The sequence below is a fragment of the Hemitrygon akajei genome, chromosome 9, assembly GCF_048418815.1.
Source record: "Hemitrygon akajei chromosome 9, sHemAka1.3, whole genome shotgun sequence".
Taxonomy (NCBI): domain Eukaryota; kingdom Metazoa; phylum Chordata; class Chondrichthyes; order Myliobatiformes; family Dasyatidae; genus Hemitrygon; species Hemitrygon akajei.
Genome location: NC_133132.1, coordinates 20,557,240 through 20,581,641, shown reverse-complemented (window position 1 = coordinate 20,581,641; position 24,402 = coordinate 20,557,240).

Below are 24,402 nucleotides of genomic sequence, written 5' to 3'. Positions count from 1 at the left end.
AACTGGAGACCCCAGGGTGGTGTCAGTATACACAGGACAGGTGTGGGGGACTGGAGACCCCAGGGTGGTGTCATTATACACAGGACAGGTGTGGGGGACTGGAGACCCCAGGGTGGTGTCAGTATACACAGGACAGGTGTGGGGGACTGGAGACCCCAGGGTGGTGTCAGTATACACAGGACAGGTGTAGGGGACTGGAGACCCCAGGGTGGTGTCAGTATACACAGGACAGGTGTGGGACTGGAGACCCCAGGGTGGTGTCAGTATACCCAGGTCAGGTGTGGGGTGCTGGAGACACCAGGGTGGAGTCATTATACACAGGTCAGGTGTGGGGGACTGGAGACCCCAGGGCGGTGTCATTATACACAGGTCAGGTGTGGGGAACTGGAGACCCCAGGGTGGTGTCAGTATACACAGGACAGGTGTGGGGGACTGGAGACCCCAGGGTGGTGTCAGTATACACAGGACAGGTGTGGGGAACTGGAGGCCCCAGGGTGGTGTCAGTATACACAGGACAGTTGTGGGGGACTGGAGACCCCAGGGTGGTGTCAGTATACACAGGACAGGTGTAGGGGACTGGAGACCCCAGTGTGGTGTCATTATACACAGGACAGGTTTGTAGGACTGGAGACCCCAGGGTGGTGTCAGTATACACAGGACAGGTGTGGGGAACTGGAGACCCCAGGGTGGTGTCAGTATACACAGATCAGGTGTGGGGAACTGGAGACCCCAGGGTGGTGTCAGTATACACAGGTCAGCTGTGGGGGACTGGAGACCCCAGGGTGGTGTCAGTATACACAGGACAGGTGTGGGGAACTGGAGACCCCAGGGTGGTGTCAGTATACACAGGACAGGTGTGGGGAACTGGATACCCCAGGGTGCTGTCAGTATACACAGGTCAGGTGTGGGGAACTGGAGACCCCAGGGTGGGTCCAGTGTACACAGGACAGGTGTGGGGAACTGGAGACCCCAGGGTGGTGTCATTATACACAGGACAGGTGTGGGGGACAGGAGACCCCAGGGTGGTGTCATTATACACAGGTCAGGTGTGGGGAACTGGAGACCCCAGGGCGGTGTCAGTATACACAGGACAGGTGTGGGGGACTGGAGACCCCAGGGCGGTGTCAGTATACACAGGACAGGTGTGGGGGACTGGAGACCCCAGGGCGGTGTCAGTATACACAGGACAGGTGTGGGGGACTGGAGACCCCAGGGTGGTGTCAGTATACACAGGACAGGTGTGGGGGACTGGAGACCCCAGGGTGGTGTCAGTATACACAGGACAGGTGTGGGGGACTGGAGACCCCAGGGTGGTGTCAGTATACACAGGTCAGGTGTGGGGAACTTGAGACCCCAGGGTGGTGTCAGTATACACAGAACAGGTGTGGGGGGACTGGAGACCCCAGGGTGGTGTCAGTATACACAGGACAGGTGTGGGGGACATGAGACCCCAGGGTGGTGTCATTATACACAGGTCAGGTGTGAGGGACTGGAGACCCCAGGGTGGTGTCAGTATACACGGGTCAGGTGTGTGGGACTGGAGACCCCAGGGTGGTGTTAGTATAAACAGGACAGGTGTGGGGAACTGGAGACCCCACGGTGGAGTCAGTATACACAGGACAGGTGTGGGGAACTGGAGACCCCAGGGTGGTGTCAGTTTACACTGGACAGGTGTAGGGGACTGGAGACCTCAGGGTGGTGTCAGTATACACAGGTCAGGTGTGGGGAACTGGAGACCCCAGGGTGGGTCCAGTGTACACAGGACAGGTGTGGGGAACTGGAGACCCCAGGGTGGTGTCAGTATACACAGGACAGGTGTAGGGGACTGGAGACCCCAGGGTGGTGTCAGTATACACAGGACAGGTGTGGGACTGGAGACCCCAGGGTGGTGTCAGTATACCCAGGTCAGGTGTGGGGTGCTGGAGACACCAGGGTGGAGTCATTATACACAGGTCAGGTGTGGGGGACTGGAGACCCCAGGGCGGTCTCATTATACACAGGTCAGGTGTGGGGAACTGGAGACCCCAGGGTGGTGTCAGTATACACAGGACAGGTGTGGGGGACTGGAGACCCCAGGGTGGTGTCAGTATACACAGGACAGGTGTGGGGAACTGGAGACCCCAGGGTGGTGTCAGTATACACAGGACAGTTGTGGGGGACTGGAGACCCCAGGGTGGTGTCAGTATACACAGGACAGGTGTAGGGGACTGGAGACCCCAGTGTGGTGTCATTATACACAGGACAGGTTTGTAGGACTGGAGACCCCAGGGTGGTGTCAGTATACACAGGACAGGTGTGGGGAACTGGAGACCCCAGGGTGGTGTCAGTATACACAGATCAGGTGTGGGGAACTGGAGACCCCAGGGTGGTGTCAGTATACACAGGTCAGCTGTGGGGGACTGGAGACCCCAGGGTGGTGTCAGTATACACAGGACAGGTGTGGGGAACTGGAGACCCCAGGGTGGTGTCAGTATACACAGGACAGGTGTGGGGAACTGGATACCCCAGGGTGCTGTCAGTATACACAGGTCAGGTGTGGGGAACTGGAGACCCCAGGGTGGGTCCAGTGTACACAGGACAGGTGTGGGGAACTGAAGACCCCAGGGTGGTGTCATTATACACAGGACAGGTGTGGGGGACAGGAGACCCCAGGGTGGTGTCATTATACACAGGTCAGGTGTGGGGAACTGGAGACCCCAGGGCGGTGTCAGTATACACAGGACAGGTGTGGGGGACTGGAGACCCCAGGGCGGTGTCAGTATACACAGGACAGGTGTGGGGGACTGGAGACCCCAGGGTGGTGTCAGTATACACAGGACAGGTGTGGGGGACTGGAGACCCCAGGGTGGTGTCAGTATACACAGGACAGGTGTGGGGGACTGGAGACCCCAGGGTGGTGTCAGTATACACAGGACAGGTGTGGGGGACTGGAGACCCCAGGGTGGTGTCAGTATACACAGGTCAGGTGTGGGGAACTTGAGACCCCAGGGTGGTGTCAGTATACACAGAACAGGTGTGGGGGACTGGAGACCCCAGGGTGGTGTCAGTATACACAGGACAGGTGTGGGGGACAGGAGACCCCAGGGTGGTGTCATTATACACAGGTCAGGTGTGAGGGACTGGAGACCCCAGGGTGGTGTCAGTATACACGGGTCAGGTGTGTGGGACTGGAGACCCCAGGGTGGTGTTAGTATAAACAGGACAGGTGTGGGGAACTGGAGACCCCACGGTGGAGTCAGTATACACAGGACAGGTGTGGGGAACTGGAGACCCCAGGGTGGTGTCAGTTTACACTGGACAGGTGTAGGGGACTGGAGACCTCAGGGTGGTGTCAGTATACACAGGTCAGGTGTGGGGAACTGGAGACCCCAGGGTGGGTCCAGTGTACACAGGACAGGTGTGGGGAACTGGAGACCCCAGGGTGGTGTCAGTATACACAGGTCAGGTGTGGGGGACTGGTGACCCCAGGGTGGTGTCAGTATACACAGGACAGGTGTGGGGTACTGGAGACCCCAGGGTGGTGTCAGTATACACAGGTCAGGTGTGGGGGACTGGAGACCCCAGGGTGGTGTCAGTATACACAGGTCAGGTGTGGGGGACTGGAGACCCCAGGGTGGTGTCAGTATACACAGGACAGGTGTGGGGGACTGGAGACCCCAGGGTGGTGTCAGTATACACAGGACAAGTGTGGGGATCTGGAGACCCCAGGGTGGTGTCAGTATACACAGGACAGGTGTGGGGGACTGGAGACCCCAGGGTGGTGTCATTATACACAGGACAGGTGTGGGGGACTGGAGACCCCAGGGTGGTGTCAGTATACACAGGACAGGTGTGGGGGACTGGAGACCCCAGGGTGGTGTCAGTATACACAGGACAGGTGTAGGGGACTGGAGACCCCAGGGTGGTGTCAGTATACACAGGACAGGTGTGGGACTGGAGACCCCAGGGTGGTGTCAGTATACCCAGGTCAGGTGTGGGGTGCTGGAGACACCAGGGTGGAGTCATTATACACAGGTCAGGTGTGGGGGACTGGAGACCCCAGGGTGGTGTCAGTATACACAGGACAGGTGTGGGGGACTGGAGACCCCAGGGTGGTGTCAGTATACACAGGACAGGTGTGGGGAACTGGAGACCCCAGGGTGGTGTCAGTATACACAGGACAGGTGTGGGGAACTGGAGGCCCCAGGGTGGTGTCATTATACACAGGACAGGTGTGGGGAACTGGAGACCCCAGGGTGGTGTCAGTATACACAGGTCAGGTGTGGGGAACTGGAGACCCCAGGGTGGGTCCAGTGTACACAGGACAGGTGTGGGGGACTGGAGACCCCAGGGTGGTGTCAGTATACACAGGTCTGGTGTGGGGAACTGGAGACCCCAGGGTGGGTCCAGTGTACACAGGACAGGTGTGGGGGACTGGAGACCCCAGGGTGGTGTCAGTATACACAGGTCAGGTGTGGGGGACTGGAGACCCCAGGGTGGTGTCTGTATACACAGGTCAGGTGTGGGGAACTGGAGACCCCAGAGTGGTGTCATTATACACAGGACAGGTGTGGGGAACTGGAGACCCCAGGGTGGTGTCAGTATACACAGGACAGGTGTGGGGGACTGGAGACCCCAGGGTTGTGTCAGTATACACAGGTCAGGTGTGGGGGACTGGAGACCCCAGGGTGGTGTCATTATACACAGGACAGGTGTGGGGGACTGGAGACCCCAGGGTGGTGTCAGTATACACAGGACAGGTGTGGGGGACTGGAGACCCCAGGGTGGTGTCAGTATACACAGGTCAGGTGTGGGGGACTGGAGACCCCAGGGTTGTGTCAGTATACACAGGACAGGTGTGGGGGACTGGAGACCCCAGGGTGGTGTCAGTATACACAGGACAGGTGTGGGGAACTGGAGACCCCAGGGTGGTGTCAGTATACACAGGTCAGCTGTGGGGGACTGGAGACCCCAGGGTGGTGTCAGTATACACAGGACAGGTGTGGGGGACTGGAGACCCCAGGGTGGTGTCAGTATACACAGGTCAGGTGTGGGGTACTGGAGACCCCAGGGTGGTGTCAGTATACACAGGACAGGTGTGGGGGACTGGAGACCCCAGGGTGGTGTCAGTATACACAGGTCAGGTGTGGGGGACTGGAGACCCCAGGGTGGTGTCAGTATACACAGGACAGGTGTGGGGGACTGGAGACCCCAGGGTGGTGTCAGTATACACAGGACAGGTGTCGGGAACTGGAGACCCCAGGGTGGTGTCAGTATACACAGGACAGGTGTGGGGGACTGGAGACCCCAGGGTGGTGTCAGTATACACAGGACAGGTGTGGGGGACTGGAGACCCCAGGGTGGTGTCAGTATACACAGGTCAGGTGTGGGGGACTGGAGACCCCAGGGTGGTGTCATTATACACAGTACAGGTGTGGGGGACTGGAGACCCCAGGGTGGTGTCAGTATACACAGGACAGGTGTGGGGGACTGGAGACCCCAGGGTGGTGTCAGTATACACAGGTCAGGTGTGGGGGACTGGAGACCCCAGGGTGGTGTCAGTATACACAGGACAGGTGTGGGGGACTGGAGACCCCAGGGTGGTGTCAGGATACCCAGGACAGGTGTGGGGAACTGGAGACCCCAGGGTGGTGTCAGTATACACAGGACAGGTTTGGGTAACTGGAGACCCCAGGGTGGGTCCAGTATACACAGGACAGGTGTGGGGGACTGGAGACCCCAGGGTGGTGTCAGTATACACAGGACAGGTGTAGGGGACTGGAGACCCCAGGGTTGTGTCAGTATACACAGGACAGGTGTAGGGGACTGGAGACCCCAGGGTGGTGTCAGTATACACAGGACAGGTGTGGGGGACTGGAGACCCCAGGGTGGTGTCATTATACACAGGACAGGTGTAGGGGACTGGAGACCCCAGGGTTGTGTCAGTATACACAGGACAGTTGTTGGGGACTGGAGACCCCAGGGTGGGTCCAGGATACACAGGACAGGTGTGGGGAATTGGAGACCCCAGTGTGGGTCCAGTATACACAGGACAGGTGTAGGGGACTGGAGACCCCAGGGTGGTGTCAGTATACGCAGGACAGGTGTGGGGGACTGGAGACCCCAGGGTGGTGTCAGTATACACAGGATAGGTGTGGGGGACTGGAGACCCCAGGGTGGTGTCAGTATACACAGGACAGGTGTGGGGGACTGGAGACCCCAGGGTGGTGTCAGTATACACAGGACAGGTGTTGGGGACTGGAGACCCCAGGGTGGGTCCAGTATACACAGGACAGGTGTGGGGAATTGGAGACCCCAGGGTGGGTCCAGTATACACAGGACAGGTGTAGGGGACTGGAGACCCCAGGGTGGTGTAAGTATACACAGGACAGGTGTGGGGGACTGGAGACCCCAGGGTGGTGTCAGTATACACAGGACAGGTGTGGGGGACTGGAGACCCCAGCGTGGTGTCAGTATACACAGGACAGGTGTGGGGGACTGGAGACCCCAGGGTGGTGTCAGTATACACAGGACAGGTGTGGGGGACTGGAGACCCCAGGGTGGTGTCAGTATACACAGGACAGGTGTGGGGGACTGGAGACCCCAGGGTGGTGTCAGTATACACAGGTCAGGTGTGGGGGACTGGAGACCCCAGGGTGGTGTCATTATACACAGGACAGGTGTGGGGGACTGGAGACCCCAGGGTGGTGTCAGTATACACAGGACAGGAGTGGGGGACTGGAGACCCCAGGGTGGTGTCAGTATACACAGGTCAGGTGTGGGGGACTGGAGACCCCAGGGTGGTGTCAGTATACACAGGACAGGTGTGGGGGACTGGAGACCCCAGGGTGGTGTCAGTATACCCAGGACAGGTGTGGGGAACTGGAGACCCCAGGATGGTGTCAGTATACACAGGACAGGTGTGGGGGAGTGGAGACCCCAGGGTGGTGTCAGTATACACAGGACAGGTGTGGGGGACTGGAGACCCCAGGGTGGTGTCAGTATACACAGGACAGGTTTGGGTAACTGGAGACCCCAGGGTGGGTCCAGTATACACAGGACAGGTGTGGGGGACTGGAGACCCCAGGCTGGTGTCAGTATACACAGGACAGGTGTAGGGGACTGGAGACCCCAGGGTTGTGTCAGTATACACAGGACAGGTGTAGGGGACTGGAGACCCCAGGGTGGTGTCAGTATACACAGGACAGGTGTGGGGGACTGGAGACCCCAGCGTGGTGTCAGTATACACAGGACAGGTGTGGGGGACTGGAGACCCCAGGGTGGTGTCAGTATACACAGGACAGGTGTGGGGGACTGGAGACCCCAGGGTGGTGTCAGTATACACAGGACAGGTGTGGGGGACTGGAGACCCCAGGGTGGTGTCAGTATACACAGGTCAGGTGTGGGGGACTGGAGACCCCAGGGTGGTGTCATTATACACAGGACAGGTGTGGGGGACTGGAGACCCCAGGGTGGTGTCAGTATACACAGGACAGGTGTGGGGGACTGGAGACCCCAGGGTGGTGTCAGTATACACAGGACAGGTGTGGGGGACTGGAGACCCCAGGGTGGTGTCAGTATACACAGGTCAGGTGTGGGGAACTTGAGACCCCAGGGTGGTGTCAGTATACACAGAACAGGTGTGGGGGACTGGAGACCCCAGGGTGGTGTCAGTATACACAGGACAGGTGTGGGGGACAGGAGACCCCAGGGTGGTGTCATTATACACAGGTCAGGTGTGAGGGACTGGAGACCCCAGGGTGGTGTCAGTATACACGGGTCAGGTGTGTGGGACTGGAGACCCCAGGGTGGTGTTAGTATAAACAGGACAGGTGTGGGGAACTGGAGACCCCACGGTGGAGTCAGTATACACAGGACAGGTGTGGGGAACTGGAGACCCCAGGGTGGTGTCAGTTTACACTGGACAGGTGTAGGGGACTGGAGACCTCAGGGTGGTGTCAGTATACACAGGTCAGGTGTGGGGAACTGGAGACCCCAGGGTGGGTCCAGTGTACACAGGACAGGTGTGGGGAACTGGAGACCCCAGGGTGGTGTCAGTATACACAGGACAGGTGTAGGGGACTGGAGACCCCAGGGTGGTGTCAGTATACACAGGACAGGTGTGGGACTGGAGACCCCAGGGTGGTGTCAGTATACCCAGGTCAGGTGTGGGGTGCTGGAGACACCAGGGTGGAGTCATTATACACAGGTCAGGTGTGGGGGACTGGAGACCCCAGGGCGGTGTCATTATACACAGGTCAGGTGTGGGGAACTGGAGACCCCAGGGTGGTGTCAGTATACACAGGACAGGTGTGGGGGACTGGAGACCCCAGGGTGGTGACAGTATACACAGGACAGGTGTGGGGAACTGGAGACCCCAGGGTGGTGTCAGTATACACAGGACAGTTGTGGGGGACTGGAGACCCCAGGGTGGTGTCAGTATACACAGGACAGGTGTAGGGGACTGGAGACCCCAGTGTGGTGTCATTATACACAGGACAGGTTTGTAGGACTGGAGACCCCAGGGTGGTGTCAGTATACACAGGACAGGTGTGGGGAACTGGAGACCCCAGGGTGGTGTCAGTATACACAGATCAGGTGTGGGGAACTGGAGACCCCAGGGTGGTGTCAGTATACACAGGTCAGCTGTGGGGGACTGGAGACCCCAGGGTGGTGTCAGTATACACAGGACAGGTGTGGGGAACTGGAGACCCCAGGGTGGTGTCAGTATACACAGGACAGGTGTGGGGAACTGGATACCCCAGGGTGCTGTCAGTATACACAGGTCAGGTGTGGGGAACTGGAGACCCCAGGGTGGGTCCAGTGTACACAGGACAGGTGTGGGGAACTGGAGACCCCAGGGTGGTGTCATTATACACAGGACAGGTGTGGGGGACAGGAGACCCCAGGGTGGTGTCATTATACACAGGTCAGGTGTGGGGAACTGGAGACCCCAGGGCGGTGTCAGTATACACAGGACAGGTGTGGGGGACTGGAGACCCCAGGGCGGTGTCAGTATACACAGGACAGGTGTGGGGGACTGGAGACCCCAGGGTGGTGTCAGTATACACAGGACAGGTGTGGGGGACTGGAGACCCCAGGGTGGTGTCAGTATACACAGGACAGGTGTGGGGGACTGGAGACCCCAGGGTGGTGTCAGTATACACAGGACAGGTGTGGGGGACTGGAGACCCCAGGGTGGTGTCAGTATACACAGGTCAGGTGTGGGGAACTTGAGACCCCAGGGTGGTGTCAGTATACACAGAACAGGTGTGGGGGACTGGAGACCCCAGGGTGGTGTCAGTATACACAGGACAGGTGTGGGGAACTGGAGACCCCAGGGTGGTGTCAGTATACACAGGTCAGGTGTGAGGGACTGGAGACCCCAGGGTGGTGTCAGTATACACGGGTCAGGTGTGTGGGACTGGAGACCCCAGGGTGGTGTTAGTATAAACAGGACAGGTGTGGGGAACTGGAGACCCCACGGTGGAGTCAGTATACACAGGACAGGTGTGGGGAACTGGAGACCCCAGGGTGGTGTCAGTTTACACTGGACAGGTGTAGGGGACTGGAGACCTCAGGGTGGTGTCAGTATACACAGGTCAGGTGTGGGGAACTGGAGACCCCAGGGTGGGTCCAGTGTACACAGGACAGGTGTGGGGAACTGGAGACCCCAGGGTGGTGTCAGTATACACAGGTCAGGTGTGGGGGACTGGTGACCCCAGGGTGGTGTCAGTATACACAGGACAGGTGTGGGGTACTGGAGACCCCAGGGTGGTGTCAGTATACACAGGTCAGGTGTGGGGGACTGGAGACCCCAGGGTGGTGTCAGTATACACAGGTCAGGTGTGGGGGACTGGAGACCCCAGGGTGGTGTCAGTATACACAGGACAGGTGTCGGGGACTGGAGACCCCAGGGTGGTGTCAGTATACACAGGACAAGTGTGGGGATCTGGAGACCCCAGGGTGGTGTCAGTATACACAGGACAGGTGTGGGGGACTGGAGACCCCAGGGTGGTGTCATTATACACAGGACAGGTGTGGGGGACTGGAGACCCCAGGGTGGTGTCAGTATACACAGGACAGGTGTGGGGGACTGGAGACCCCAGGGTGGTGTCAGTATACACAGGACAGGTGTAGGGGACTGGAGACCCCAGGGTGGTGTCAGTATACACAGGACAGGTGTGGGACTGGAGACCCCAGGGTGGTGTCAGTATACCCAGGTCAGGTGTGGGGTGCTGGAGACACCAGGGTGGAGTCATTATACACAGGTCAGGTGTGGGGGACTGGAGACCCCAGGGCGGTGTCATTATACACAGGTCAGGTGTGGGGAACTGGAGACCGCAGGGTGGTGTCAGTATACACAGGACAGGTGTGGGGGACTGGAGACCCCAGGGTGGTGTCATTATACACAGGACAGGTGTGGGGGACTGGAGACCCCAGGGTGGTGTCAGTATACACAGGACAGGTGTGGGGGACTGGAGACCCCAGGGTGGTGTCAGTATACACAGGACAGGTGTAGGGGACTGGAGACCCCAGGGTGGTGTCAGTATACACAGGACAGGTGTGGGACTGGAGACCCCAGGGTGGTGTCAGTATACCCAGGTCAGGTGTGGGGTGCTGGAGACACCAGGGTGGAGTCATTATACACAGGTCAGGTGTGGGGGACTGGAGACCCCAGGGCGGTGTCATTATACACAGGTCAGGTGTGGGGAACTGGAGACCCCAGGGTGGTGTCAGTATACACAGGACAGGTGTGGGGGACTGGAGACCCCAGGGTGGTGTCAGTATACACAGGACAGGTGTGGGGAACTGGAGACCCCAGGGTGGTGTCAGTATACACAGGACAGGTGTGGGGAACTGGAGGCCCCAGGGTGGTGTCATTATACACAGGACAGGTGTGGGGAACTGGAGACCCCAGGGTGGTGTCAGTATACACAGGTCAGGTGTGGGGAACTGGAGACCCCAGGGTGGGTCCAGTGTACACAGGACAGGTGTGGGGGACTGGAGACCCCAGGGTGGTGTCAGTATACACAGGTCTGGTGTGGGGGAACTGGAGACCCCAGGGTGGGTCCAGTGTACACAGGACAGGTGTGGGGGACTGGAGACCCCAGGGTGGTGTCAGTATACACAGGTCAGGTGTGGGGGACTGGAGACCCCAGGGTGGTGTCTGTATACACAGGTCAGGTGTGGGGAACTGGAGACCCCAGGGTGGTGTCATTATACACAGGACAGGTGTGGGGAACTGGAGACCCCAGGGTGGTGTCAGTATACACAGGACAGGTGTGGGGGACTGGAGACCCCAGGGTTGTGTCAGTATACACAGGTCAGGTGTGGGGGACTGGAGACCCCAGGGTGGTGTAATTATACACAGGACAGGTGTGGGGGACTGGAGACCCCAGGGTGGTGTCAGTATACACAGGACAGGTGTGGGGGACTGGAGACCCCAGGGTGGTGTCAGTATACACAGGTCAGGTGTGGGGGACTGGAGACCCCAGGGTTGTGTCAGTATACACAGGACAGGTGTGGGGGACTGGAGACCCCAGGGTGGTGTCAGTATACACAGGACAGGTGTGGGGAACTGGAGACCCCAGGGTGGTGTCAGTATACACAGGTCAGCTGTGGGGGACTGGAGACCCCAGGGTGGTGTCAGTATACACAGGACAGGTGTGGGGGACTGGAGACCCCAGGGTGGTGTCAGTATACACAGGTCAGGTGTGGGGTACTGGAGACCCCAGGGTGGTGTCAGTATACACAGGACAGGTGTGGGGGACTGGAGACCCCAGGGTGGTGTCAGTATACACAGGTCAGGTGTGGGGGACTGGAGACCCCAGGGTGGTGTCAGTATACACAGGACAGGTGTGGGGGACTGGAGACCCCAGGGTGGTGTCAGTATACACAGGACAGGTGTCGGGAACTGGAGACCCCAGGGTGGTGTCAGTATACACAGGACAGGTGTGGGGGACTGGAGACCCCAGGGTGGTGTCAGTATACACAGGACAGGTGTGGGGGACTGGAGACCCCAGGGTGGTGTCAGTATACACAGGTCAGGTGTGGGGGACTGGAGACCCCAGGGTGGTGTCATTATACACAGTACAGGTGTGGGGGACTGGAGACCCCAGGGTGGTGTCAGTATACACAGGACAGGTGTGGGGGACTGGAGACCCCAGGGTGGTGTCAGTATACACAGGTCAGGTGTGGGGGACTGGAGACCCCAGGGTGGTGTCAGTATACACAGGACAGGTGTGGGGGACTGGAGACCCCAGGGTGGTGTCAGGATACCCAGGACAGGTGTGTGGAACTGGAGACCCCAGGGTGGTGTCAGTATACACAGGACAGGTTTGGGTAACTGGAGACCCCAGGGTGGGTCCAGTATACACAGGACAGGTGTGGGGGACTGGAGACCCCAGGGTGATGTCAGTATACACAGGACAGGTGTAGGGGACTGGAGACCCCAGGGTTGTGTCAGTATACACAGGACAGGTGTAGGGGACTGGAGACCGCAGGGTGGTGTCAGTATACACAGGACAGGTGTGGGGGACTGGAGACCCCAGGGTGGTGTCATTATACACAGGACAGGTGTAGGGGACTGGAGACCCCAGGGTTGTGTCAGTATACACAGGACAGGTGTTGGGGACTGGAGACCCCAGGGTGGGTCCAGGATACACAGGACAGGTGTGGGGAATTGGAGACCCCAGTGTGGGTCCAGTATACACAGGACAGGTGTAGGGGACTGGAGACCCCAGGGTGGTGTCAGTATACGCAGGACAGGTGTGGGGGACTGGAGACCCCAGGGTGGTGTCAGTATACACAGGATAGGTGTGGGGGACTGGAGACCCCAGGGTGGTGTCAGTATACACAGGACAGGTGTGGGGGACTGGAGACCCCAGGGTGGTGTCAGTATACACAGGACAGGTGTTGGGGACTGGAGACCCCAGGGTGGGTCCAGTATACACAGGACAGGTGTGGGGAATTGGAGACCCCAGGGTGGGTCCAGTATACACAGGACAGGTGTAGGGGACTGGAGACCCCAGGGTGGTGTAAGTATACACAGGACAGGTGTGGGGGACTGGAGACCCCAGGGTGGTGTCAGTATACACAGGACAGGTGTGGGGGACTGGAGACCCCAGCGTGGTGTCAGTATACACAGGACAGGTGTGGGGGGACTGGAGACCCCAGGGTGGTGTCAGTATACACAGGACAGGTGTGGGGGACTGGAGACCCCAGGGTGGTGTCAGTATACACAGGACAGGTGTGGGGGACTGGAGACCCCAGGGTGGTGTCAGTATACACAGGTCAGGTGTGGGGGACTGGAGACCCCAGGGTGGTGTCATTATACACAGGACAGGTGTGGGGGACTGGAGACCCCAGGGTGGTGTCAGTATACACAGGACAGGAGTGGGGGACTGGAGACCCCAGGGTGGTGTCAGTATACACAGGTCAGGTGTGGGGGACTGGAGACCCCAGGGTGGTGTCAGTATACACAGGACAGGTGTGGGGGACTGGAGACCCCAGGGTGGTGTCAGTATACCCAGGACAGGTGTGGGGAACTGGAGACCCCAGGATGGTGTCAGTATACACAGGACAGGTGTGGGGGAGTGGAGACCCCAGGGTGGTGTCAGTATACACAGGACAGGTGTGGGGGACTGGAGACCCCAGGGTGGTGTCAGTATACACAGGACAGGTTTGGGTAACTGGAGACCCCAGGGTGGGTCCAGTATACACAGGACAGGTGTGGGGGACTGGAGACCCCAGGCTGGTGTCAGTATACACAGGACAGGTGTAGGGGACTGGAGACCCCAGGGTTGTGTCAGTATACACAGGACAGGTGTAGGGGACTGGAGACCCCAGGGTGGTGTCAGTATACACAGGACAGGTGTGGGGGACTGGAGACCCCAGCGTGGTGTCAGTATACACAGGACAGGTGTGGGGGACTGGAGACCCCAGGGTGGTGTCAGTATACACAGGACAGGTGTGGGGGACTGGAGACCCCAGGGTGGTGTCAGTATACACAGGACAGGTGTGGGGGACTGGAGACCCCAGGGTGGTGTCAGTATACACAGGTCAGGTGTGGGGGACTGGAGACCCCAGGGTGGTGTCATTATACACAGGACAGGTGTGGGGGACTGGAGACCCCAGGGTGGTGTCAGTATACACAGGACAGGAGTGGGGGACTGGAGACCCCAGGGTGGTGTCAGTATACACAGGTCAGGTGTGGGGGACTGGAGACCCCAGGGTGGTGTCAGTATACACAGGACAGGTGTGGGGGACTGGAGACCCCAGGGTGGTGTCAGTATACCCAGGACAGGTGTGGGGAACTGGAGACCCCAGGATGGTGTCAGTATACACAGGACAGGTGTGGGGGAGTGGAGACCCCAGGGTGGTGTCAGTATACACAGGACAGGTGTGGGGGACTGGAGACCCCAGGGTGGTGTCAGTATACACAGGACAGGTTTGGGTAACTGGAGACCCCAGGGTGGGTCCAGTATACACAGGACAGGTGTGGGGGACTGGAGACCCCAGGCTGGTGTCAGTATACACAGGACAGGTGTAGGGGACTGGAGACCCCAGGGTTGTGTCAGTATACACAGGACAGGTGTAGGGGACTGGAGACCCCAGGGTGGTGTCAGTATACACAGGTCAGGTGTGGGGGACTGGAGACCCCAGGGTTGTCTCATTATACACAGGACAGGTGTAGGGGACTGGAGACCCCAGGCTTGTGTCAGTATACACAGGACAGGTGTTGGGGACTGGAGACCCCAGGGTGGGTCCAGTATACACAGGACAGGTGTGGGGAATTGGAGACCCCAGGGTGGGTCCAGTATACACAGGACAGGTGTAGGGGACTGGAGACCCCAGGGTGGTGTCAGTATACGCAGGACAGGTGTGGGGGACTGGAGACCCCAGGGTGGTGTCAGTATACACAGGTCAGGTGTGGGGGTCTGGAGACCCCAGGGTGGTGTCAGTATACACAGGACAGGTGTGGGGGGACTGGAGACCCCAGGGTGGTGTCAGTATACACAGGACAGGTGTTGGGGACTGGAGACCCCAGGGTGGGTCCAGTATACACAGGACAGGTGTGGGGAATTGGAGACGCCAGGGTGGGTCCAGTATACACAGGACAGGTGTAGGGGACTGGAGACCCCAGGGTGGTGTAAGTATACACAGGACAGGTGTGGGGGACTGGAGTCCCCAGGGTGGTGACAGTATACACAGGACAGGTGTGGGGGACTGGAGACCCCAGGGTGGTGTCAGTATACACAGGACAGGTGTGGGGAACTGGAGACCCCAGGGTGGTGTCAGTATACACAGGACAGGTGTGGGGAACTGGAGACCCCAGGGTGGTGTCAGTATACACAGGACAGGTGTGGGGAACTGGAGACCCCAGGGTGGTGTCAGTATACACAGGACAGGTGTAGGGGACTGGAGACCCCAGGGTGGTGTCAGTATACACGGGACAGGTCTGGGGGACTGGAGACCCCAGGGCGGTGTCAGTATACACAGGTCAGGTGTGGGGGACTGGAGACTCCAGGGTGGTGTCAGTATACACAGGACAGGTGTGGGGGACTGGAGACCCCAGGGTGGTGTCAGTATACACAGGTCAGGTGTGGGGGACTGGAGACCCCAGGGTGGTGTCAGTATACACAGGTCAGGTGTGAGGGACTGGAGACCCCAGGGTGATTTCAGTATACACAGGACAGGTGTGGGGGACTGGAGACCCCAGGGTGGTGTCAGTATACACAGGACAGGTGTGGGGAACTGGAGACCCCAGGGTGGTGTCAGTATACACAGGACAGGTGTGTGGGACTGGAGACCCCAGGGTAGTGTCAGTATACACAGGTCAGTTGTGGGGGCTGGAGACACCAGGGTGATGTCAGTATACACAGGTCAGGTGTGGGGGACTGGAGACCCCAGGGTGATGTCAGTATACACAGGTCAGGTGTGGGGGACTGGAGACCCCAAGGTGGTGTCAGTATACACAGGACAGGTGTGGGGACCTGGCGACCCCAGGGTGGTGTCAGTATACACAGGACAGGTGTTGGGGACTGGAGACCCCAGGGTGGTGTCAGTATACACAGGACAGGTGTGGGGAACTGTAGACCCCAGGGTTGTGTCAGTATAAACATGTCAGGTGTGGGGGACTGGAGTCCCCTGGGTTGTGTCAGTATACACAGGACAGGTGTTGGGGACTGGAGACCCCAGGGTGGTGTCAGTATACACATGACAGGTGTGGGGGACTGGAGACCCCAGGGTGGTGTCAGTATACACAGGACAGGTGTAGGGGACTGGAGACCCCAGGGTGGTGTCAGTATACACAGGACAGGTGTGGGGGACCGGAGACCCCAGGGTGGTGTCAGTATACACAGGACAGGTGTGGGGGACTGGAGACCCCAGGGTGGTGTCAGTATTCACAGGTCAGGTGTGGGTAACTGGAGACTCCTGGGTGGTGTCATTATACACAGGACAGGTGTGGGGGACTGGAGACCCCAGGGTGGTGTCAGTATACACAGGACAGGTGTGGGGGACTGGAGACCCCAGGGTGGTGTCAGTATACACAGGACAGGTGTGGGGTACTGGAGACCCCAGGGTGGTGTCAGTATACACAGGACAGGTGTGGGGGACTGGAGACCCCAGGGTGGTGTCAGTATACACAGGTCAGGTGTGGGGGACTGGAGACCCCAGGGTGGTGTCATTATACACAGGACAGGTGTGGGGGACTGGAGACCCCAGGGTGGTGTCAGTATACACAGGACAGGTGTGGGGGACTGGAGACCCCAGGGTGGTGTCAGTATACACAGGTCAGGTGTGGGGGACTGGAGACCCCAGGGTGGTGTCAGTATACACAGGACAGGTGTGGGGGACTGGAGACCCCAGGGTGGTGTCAGTATACACAGGACAGGTGTGGGGGACTGGAGACCCCAGGGTGGTGTCAGTATACACAGGACAGGTGTGGGGGACTGGAGACCCCAGGGTGTTGTCATTATACACAGGACAGGTGTGGGGGACTGGAGACCCCAGGGTGGTGTCAGTATACACAGGACAGGTGTGGGGGACTGGAGACCCCAGGGTGGTGTCAGTATACACAGGTCAGGTGTGGGGGACTGGAGACCCCAGGGTGGTGTCAGTATACACAGGACAGGTGTGGGGGACTGGAGACCCCAGGGTGGTGTCAGTATACCCAGGACAGGTGTGGGGAACTGGAGACCCCAGGGTGGTGTCAGTATACACAGGACAGGTGTGGGGGACTGGAGACCCCAGGGTGGTGTCAGTATACACAGGAGAGGTGTGGGGGACTGGAGACCCCAGGGTGGTGTCAGTATACACAGGACAGGTTTGGGTAACTGGAGACCCCAGGGTGGGTCCAGTATACACAGGACAGGTGTGGGGGACTGGGGACCCCAGGGTGGTGTCAGTATACACAGGACAGGTGTAGGGGACTGGAGACCCCAGGGTTGTGTCAGTATACACAGGACAGGTGTAGGGGACTGGAGACCCCAGGGTGGTGTCAGTATACACAGGTCAGGTGTAGGGGACTGGAGACCCCAGGGTGGTGTCATTATACACAGGATAGGTGTAGGGGACTGGAGACCCCAGGGTTGTGTCAGTATACACAGGACAGGTGTGGGGGACTGGAGACCCCAGGGTGGTGTCAGTATACACAGGACAGGTGTGGGGGACTGGAGACCCCAGGGTGGTGTCAGTATACACAGGACAGGTGTGGGGGACTGGAGACCCCAGGGTGGTGTCATTATACACAGGATAGGTTTAGGGGACTGGAGACCCCAGGGTTGTGTCAGTATACACAGGACAGGTGTGGGGGACTGGAGACCCCAGGGTGGTGTCAGTATACACAGGACAGGTGTGGGGGACTGGAGACCCCAGGGTGGTGTCAGTATACACAGGACAGGTGTGGGGGACTGGAGACCCCAGGGTGGTGTCAGTATACACAGGACAGGTGTTGGGGACTGGAGACCCCAGGGTGGGTCCAGTATACACAGGACAGTTGTGGGGAATTGGAGACCCCAGGGTGGGTCCAGTATACACAGGACAGGTGTAGGGGACTGGAGACCCCAGGGTGGTGTAAGTATACACAGGACAGGTGTGGGGGACTGGAGACCCCAGGGTGGTGACAGTATACACAGGACAGGTGTGGGGGACTGGAGACCCCAGGGTGGTGTCAGTATACACAGGACAGGTGTGGGGAACTGGAGACCCCAGGGTGGTGTCAGTATACACAGGACAGGTGTGTGGGACTGGAGACCCCAGGGTAGTGTCAGTATACACAGGTCAGGTGTGAGGGACTGGAGACCCCAGGGTGATGTCAGTATACACAGGACAGGTGTGGGGGACTGGAGACCCCAGGGTTGTGTCAGTATACACAGGACAGGTGTGGGGGACTGGAGTCCCCTGGGTTGTGTCAGTATACACAGGACAGGTGTTGGGGACTGGAGACCCCAGGGTGGTGTCAGTATACACATGACAGGTGTGGGGGACTGGAGACCCCAGGGTGGTGTCAGTATACACAGGACAGGTGTAGGGGACTGGAGACCCCAGGGTGGTGTCAGTATACACAGGACAGGTGTGGGGGACCGGAGACCCCAGGGTGGTGTCAGTATACACAGGACAGGTGTGGGGGACTGGAGACCCCAGGGTGGTGTCAGTATTCACAGGTCAGGTGTGGGTAACTGGAGACTCCTGGGTGGTGTCATTATACACAGGACAGGTGTGGGGGACTGGAGACCCCAGGGTGGTGTCAGTATACACAGGACAGGTGTGGGGGACTGGAGACCCCAGGGTGGTGTCAGTATACACAGGACAGGTGTGGGGTACTGGAGACCCCAGGGTGGTGTCAGTATACACAGGACAGGTGTGGGGGACTGGAGACCCCAGGGTGGTGTCAGTATACACAGGTCAGGTGTGGGGGACTGGAGACCCCAGGGTGGTGTCATTATACACAGGACAGGTGTGGGGGACTGGAGACCCCAGGGTGGTGTCAGTATACACAGGACAGGTGTGGGGGACTGGAGACCCCAGGGTGGTGTCAGTATACACAGGTCAGGTGTGGGGGACTGGAGACCCCAGGGTGGTGTCAGTATACACAGGACAGGTGTGGGGGACTGGAGACCCCAGGGTGGTGTCAGTATACACAGGACAGGTGTGGGGGACTGGAGACCCCAGGGTGGTGTCAGTATACACAGGACAGGTGTGGGGGACTGGAGACCCCAGGGTGTTGTCATTATACACAGGACAGGTGTGGGGGACTGGAGACCCCAGGGTGGTGTCAGTATACACAGGACAGGTGTGGGGGACTGGAGACCCCAGGGTGGTGTCAGTATACACAGGTCAGGTGTGGGGGACTGGAGACCCCAGGGTGGTGTCAGTATACACAGGACAGGTGTGGGGGACTGGAGACCCCAGGGTGGTGTCAGTATACCCAGGACAGGTGTGGGGAACTGGAGACCCCAGGGTGGTGTCAGTATACACAGGACAGGTGTGGGGGACTGGAGACCCCAGGGTGGTGTCAGTATACACAGGAGAGGTGTGGGGGACTGGAGACCCCAGGGTGGTGTCAGTATACACAGGACAGGTTTGGGTAACTGGAGACCCCAGGGTGGGTCCAGTATACACAGGACAGGTGTGGGGGACTGGGGACCCCAGGGTGGTGTCAGTATACACAGGACAGGTGTAGGGGACTGGAGACCCCAGGGTTGTGTCAGTATACACAGGACAGGTGTAGGGGACTGGAGACCCCAGGGTGGTGTCAGTATACACAGGTCAGGTGTAGGGGACTGGAGACCCCAGGGTGGTGTCATTATACACAGGATAGGTGTAGGGGACTGGAGACCCCAGGGTTGTGTCAGTATACACAGGACAGGTGTGGGGGACTGGAGACCCCAGGGTGGTGTCAGTATACACAGGACAGGTGTGGGGGACTGGAGACCCCAGGGTGGTGTCAGTATACACAGGACAGGTGTGGGGGACTGGAGACCCCAGGGTGGTGTCATTATACACAGGATAGGTTTAGGGGACTGGAGACCCCAGGGTTGTGTCAGTATACACAGGACAGGTGTGGGGGACTGGAGACCCCAGGGTGGTGTCAGTATACACAGGACAGGTGTGGGGGACTGGAGACCCCAGGGTGGTGTCAGTATACACAGGACAGGTGTGGGGGACTGGAGACCCCAGGGTGGTGTCAGTATACACAGGACAGGTGTTGGGGACTGGAGACCCCAGGGTGGGTCCAGTATACACAGGACAGTTGTGGGGAATTGGAGACCCCAGGGTGGGTCCAGTATACACAGGACAGGTGTAGGGGACTGGAGACCCCAGGGTGGTGTAAGTATACACAGGACAGGTGTGGGGGACTGGAGACCCCAGGGTGGTGACAGTATACACAGGACAGGTGTGGGGGACTGGAGACCCCAGGGTGGTGTCAGTATACACAGGACAGGTGTGGGGAACTGGAGACCCCAGGGTGGTGTCAGTATACACAGGACAGGTGTGTGGGACTGGAGACCCCAGGGTAGTGTCAGTATACACAGGTCAGGTGTGAGGGACTGGAGACCCCAGGGTGATGTCAGTATACACAGGACAGGTGTGGGGGACTGGAGACCCCAGGGTTGTGTCAGTATACACAGGACAGGTGTGGGGAACTGGAGACCCCAGGGTGGTGTCAGTATACACAGGACAGGTGTGGGGGACTGGAGACCCCAGGGTGGTGTCAGTATACACAGGTCAGTTTTGGGGGACTGGAGACCCCAGGGTTGTGTCAGTATACACAGGTCAGGTGTTGGGGACTGGAGACACCAGGGTGATGTCAGTATACACAGGTCAGGTGTGGGGGACTGGAGACCCCAGGGTGATGTCAGTATACACAGGTCAGTTGTGGGGGACTGGAGACCCCAAGGTTATGTCAGTATACACAGGACAGGTGTGGGGAACTGGAGACCCCAGGGTGGTGTCAGTATACACAGCACAGGTGTGTGGGACTGGAGACCCCAGGGTGGTGTCAGTATACACAGGACAGGTGTGGGGAATTGGAGACCCCAGGGTGGTGTCATTATACACAGGTCAGGTGTGTGGGACTGGAGACCCCAGGGTGGGTCCAGTATACACAGGACAGGTGTGTGGGACTGGAGACCCCAGGGTGGTGTCAGTATACACAGGACAGGTGTGGGTAACTGGAGACCCCAGGGTGGTGTCATTATACACAGGACAGGTGTGGGGAACTGGAGACCCCAGGGTGGTGTCAGTATACACAGGACAGGTGTTGGGCACTGGAGACCCCAGGGTGGGTCCAGTATACACAGGACAGGTGTGGGAAACTGGAGACCCCAGGGCGGTGTCAGTATACACAGGTCAGGTGTGGGGGACTGGAGACTCCAGGGTGGTGTCAGTATACACAGGACAGGTGTGGGGGACTGGAGACCCCAGGGTGGTGTCAGTATACACAGGTCAGGTGTGGGGGACTGGAGACCCCAGGGTGGTGTCAGTATACACAGGTCAGGTGTGAGGGACTGGAGACCCCAGGGTGATTTCAGTATACACAGGACAGGTGTGGGGGACTGGAGACCCCAGGGTGGTGTCAGTATACACAGGACAGGTGTGGGGAACTGGAGACCCCAGGGTGGTGTCAGTATACACAGGACAGGTGTGTGGGACTGGAGACCCCAGGGTAGTGTCAGTATACACAGGTCAGGTGTGGGGGACTGGAGACCCCAGGGTGATGTCAGTATACACAGGTCAGGTGTGGGGGACTGTAGACCCCAAGGTGGTGTCAGTATACACAGGACAGGTGTGGGGACCTGGCGACCCCAGGGTGGTGTCAGTATACACAGGACAGGTGTTGGGGACTGGAGACCCCAGGGTGGTGTCAGTATACACAGGACAGGTGTGGGGAACTGTAGACCCCAGGGTTGTGTCAGTATAAACATGTCAGGTGTGGGGGACTGGAGTCCCCTGGGTTGTGTCAGTATACACAGGACAGGTGTTGGGGACTGGAGACCCCAGGGTGGTGTCAGTATACACATGACAGGTGTGGGGGACTGGAGACCCCAGGGTGGTGTCAGTATACACAGGACAGGTGTAGGGGACTGGAGACCCCAGGGTGGTGTCAGTATACACAGGACAGGTGTGGGGGACCGGAGACCCCAGGGTGGTGTCAGTATACACAGGACAGGTGTAGGGGACTGGAGACCCCAGGGTGGTGTCAGTATACACAGGTCAGGTGTAGGGGACTGGAGACCCCAGGGTGGTGTCATTATACACAGGATAGGTGTAGGGGACTGGAGACCCCAGGGTTGTGTCAGTATACACAGGACAGGTGTGGGGGACTGGAGACCCCAGGGTGGTGTCAGTATACACAGGACAGGTGTGGGGGACTGGAGACCCCAGGGTGGTGTCAGTATACACAGGACAGGTGTGGGGGACTGGAGACCCCAGGGTGGTGTCATTATACACAGGATAGGTGTAGGGGACTGGAGACCCCAGGGTTGTGTCAGTATACACAGGACAGGTGTGGGGGACTGGAGACCCCAGGGTGGTGTCAGTATACACAGGACAGGTGTGGGGGACTGGAGACCCCAGGGTGGTGTCAGTATACACAGGACAGGTGTGGGGGACTGGAGACCCCAGGGTGGTGTCAGTATACACAGGACAGGTGTTGGGGACTGGAGACCCCAGGGTGGGTCCAGTATACACAGGACAGTTGTGGGGAATTGGAGACCCCAGGGTGGGTCCAGTATACACAGGACAGGTGTAGGGGACTGGAGACCCCAGGGTGGTGTAAGTATACACAGGACAGGTGTGGGGGACTGGAGACCCCAGGGTGGTGACAGTATACACAGGACAGGTGTGGGGGACTGGAGACCCCAGGGTGGTGTCAGTATACACAGGACAGGTGTGGGGAACTGGAGACCCCAGGGTGGTGTCAGTATACACAGGACAGGTGTGTGGGACTGGAGACCCCAGGGTAGTGTCAGTATACACAGGTCAGGTGTGAGGGACTGGAGACCCCAGGGTGATGTCAGTATACACAGGACAGGTGTGGGGGACTGGAGACCCCAGGGTTGTGTCAGTATACACAGGACAGGTGTGGGGAACTGGAGACCCCAGGGTGGTGTCAGTATACACAGGACAGGTGTGGGGGACTGGAGACCCCAGGGTGGTGTCAGTATACACAGGTCAGTTTTGGGGGACTGGAGACCCCAGGGTTGTGTCAGTATACACAGGTCAGGTGTTGGGGACTGGAGACACCAGGGTGATGTCAGTATACACAGGTCAGGTGTGGGGGACTGGAGACCCCAGGGTGATGTCAGTATACACAGGTCAGTTGTGGGGGACTGGAGACCCCAAGGTTATGTCAGTATACACAGGACAGGTGTGGGGAACTGGAGACCCCAGGGTGGTGTCAGTATACACAGCACAGGTGTGTGGGACTGGAGACCCCAGGGTGGTGTCAGTATACACAGGACAGGTGTGGGGAATTGGAGACCCCAGGGTGGTGTCATTATACACAGGTCAGGTGTGTGGGACTGGAGACCCCAGGGTGGGTCCAGTATACACAGGACAGGTGTGTGGGACTGGAGACCCCAGGGTGGTGTCAGTATACACAGGACAGGTGTGGGTAACTGGAGACCCCAGGGTGGTGTCATTATACACAGGACAGGTGTGGGGAACTGGAGACCCCAGGGTGGTGTCAGTATACACAGGACAGGTGTTGGGCACTGGAGACCCCAGGGTGGGTCCAGTATACACAGGACAGGTGTGGGAAACTGGAGACCCCAGGGTGGTGTCAGTATACACAGGTCAGGTGTGGGGAACTGGAGACCCCAGGGTGGTGTCAGTATACACAGGTCAGGTGTGGGGGACTGGAGACCCCAGGGTGGTGTCACTATACACAGGTCAAGTGTGGGGGACTGGAGACCCCAGGGTGGGTCCAGTATACACAGGACAGGTGTGGGGGAACTGGAGACCCCAGGGTTGGTCCAGTATACACAGGACAGGTGTGGGACCCATCCTGGGGTCTCCAGTTTTCCACACCTGTCCTGTGTATACTGGACTCACACTGTGCTTGTGCTTGTGTATCTGTGCTAGTGTGTGTATCTGTGCTTGTGTGTGTATATCTGTGCTTGCTGCGTGTGTATCTGTGCTTGTTGCCTGTGTATCTGTGCTAGTGTGTGTATCTGTGCTTGTGTGTGTATATCTGTGCTTGTTGCCTGTGTATCTGTGCTTGCTGCCTGTGTATCTGTGCTAGTGTGTGTTTCTGTGCTTGTTGCCTGTGTATCTGTGCTAGTGCGTGTATCTGTGCTTGTGCTTGTATATCTGTGCTTGTTGCCTGTGTATCTGTGCTTGCTGCCTGTGTATCTGTGCTAGTGTGTGTATCTGTGCTTGTGTGTGTATATCTGTGCTTGCTGCGTGTGT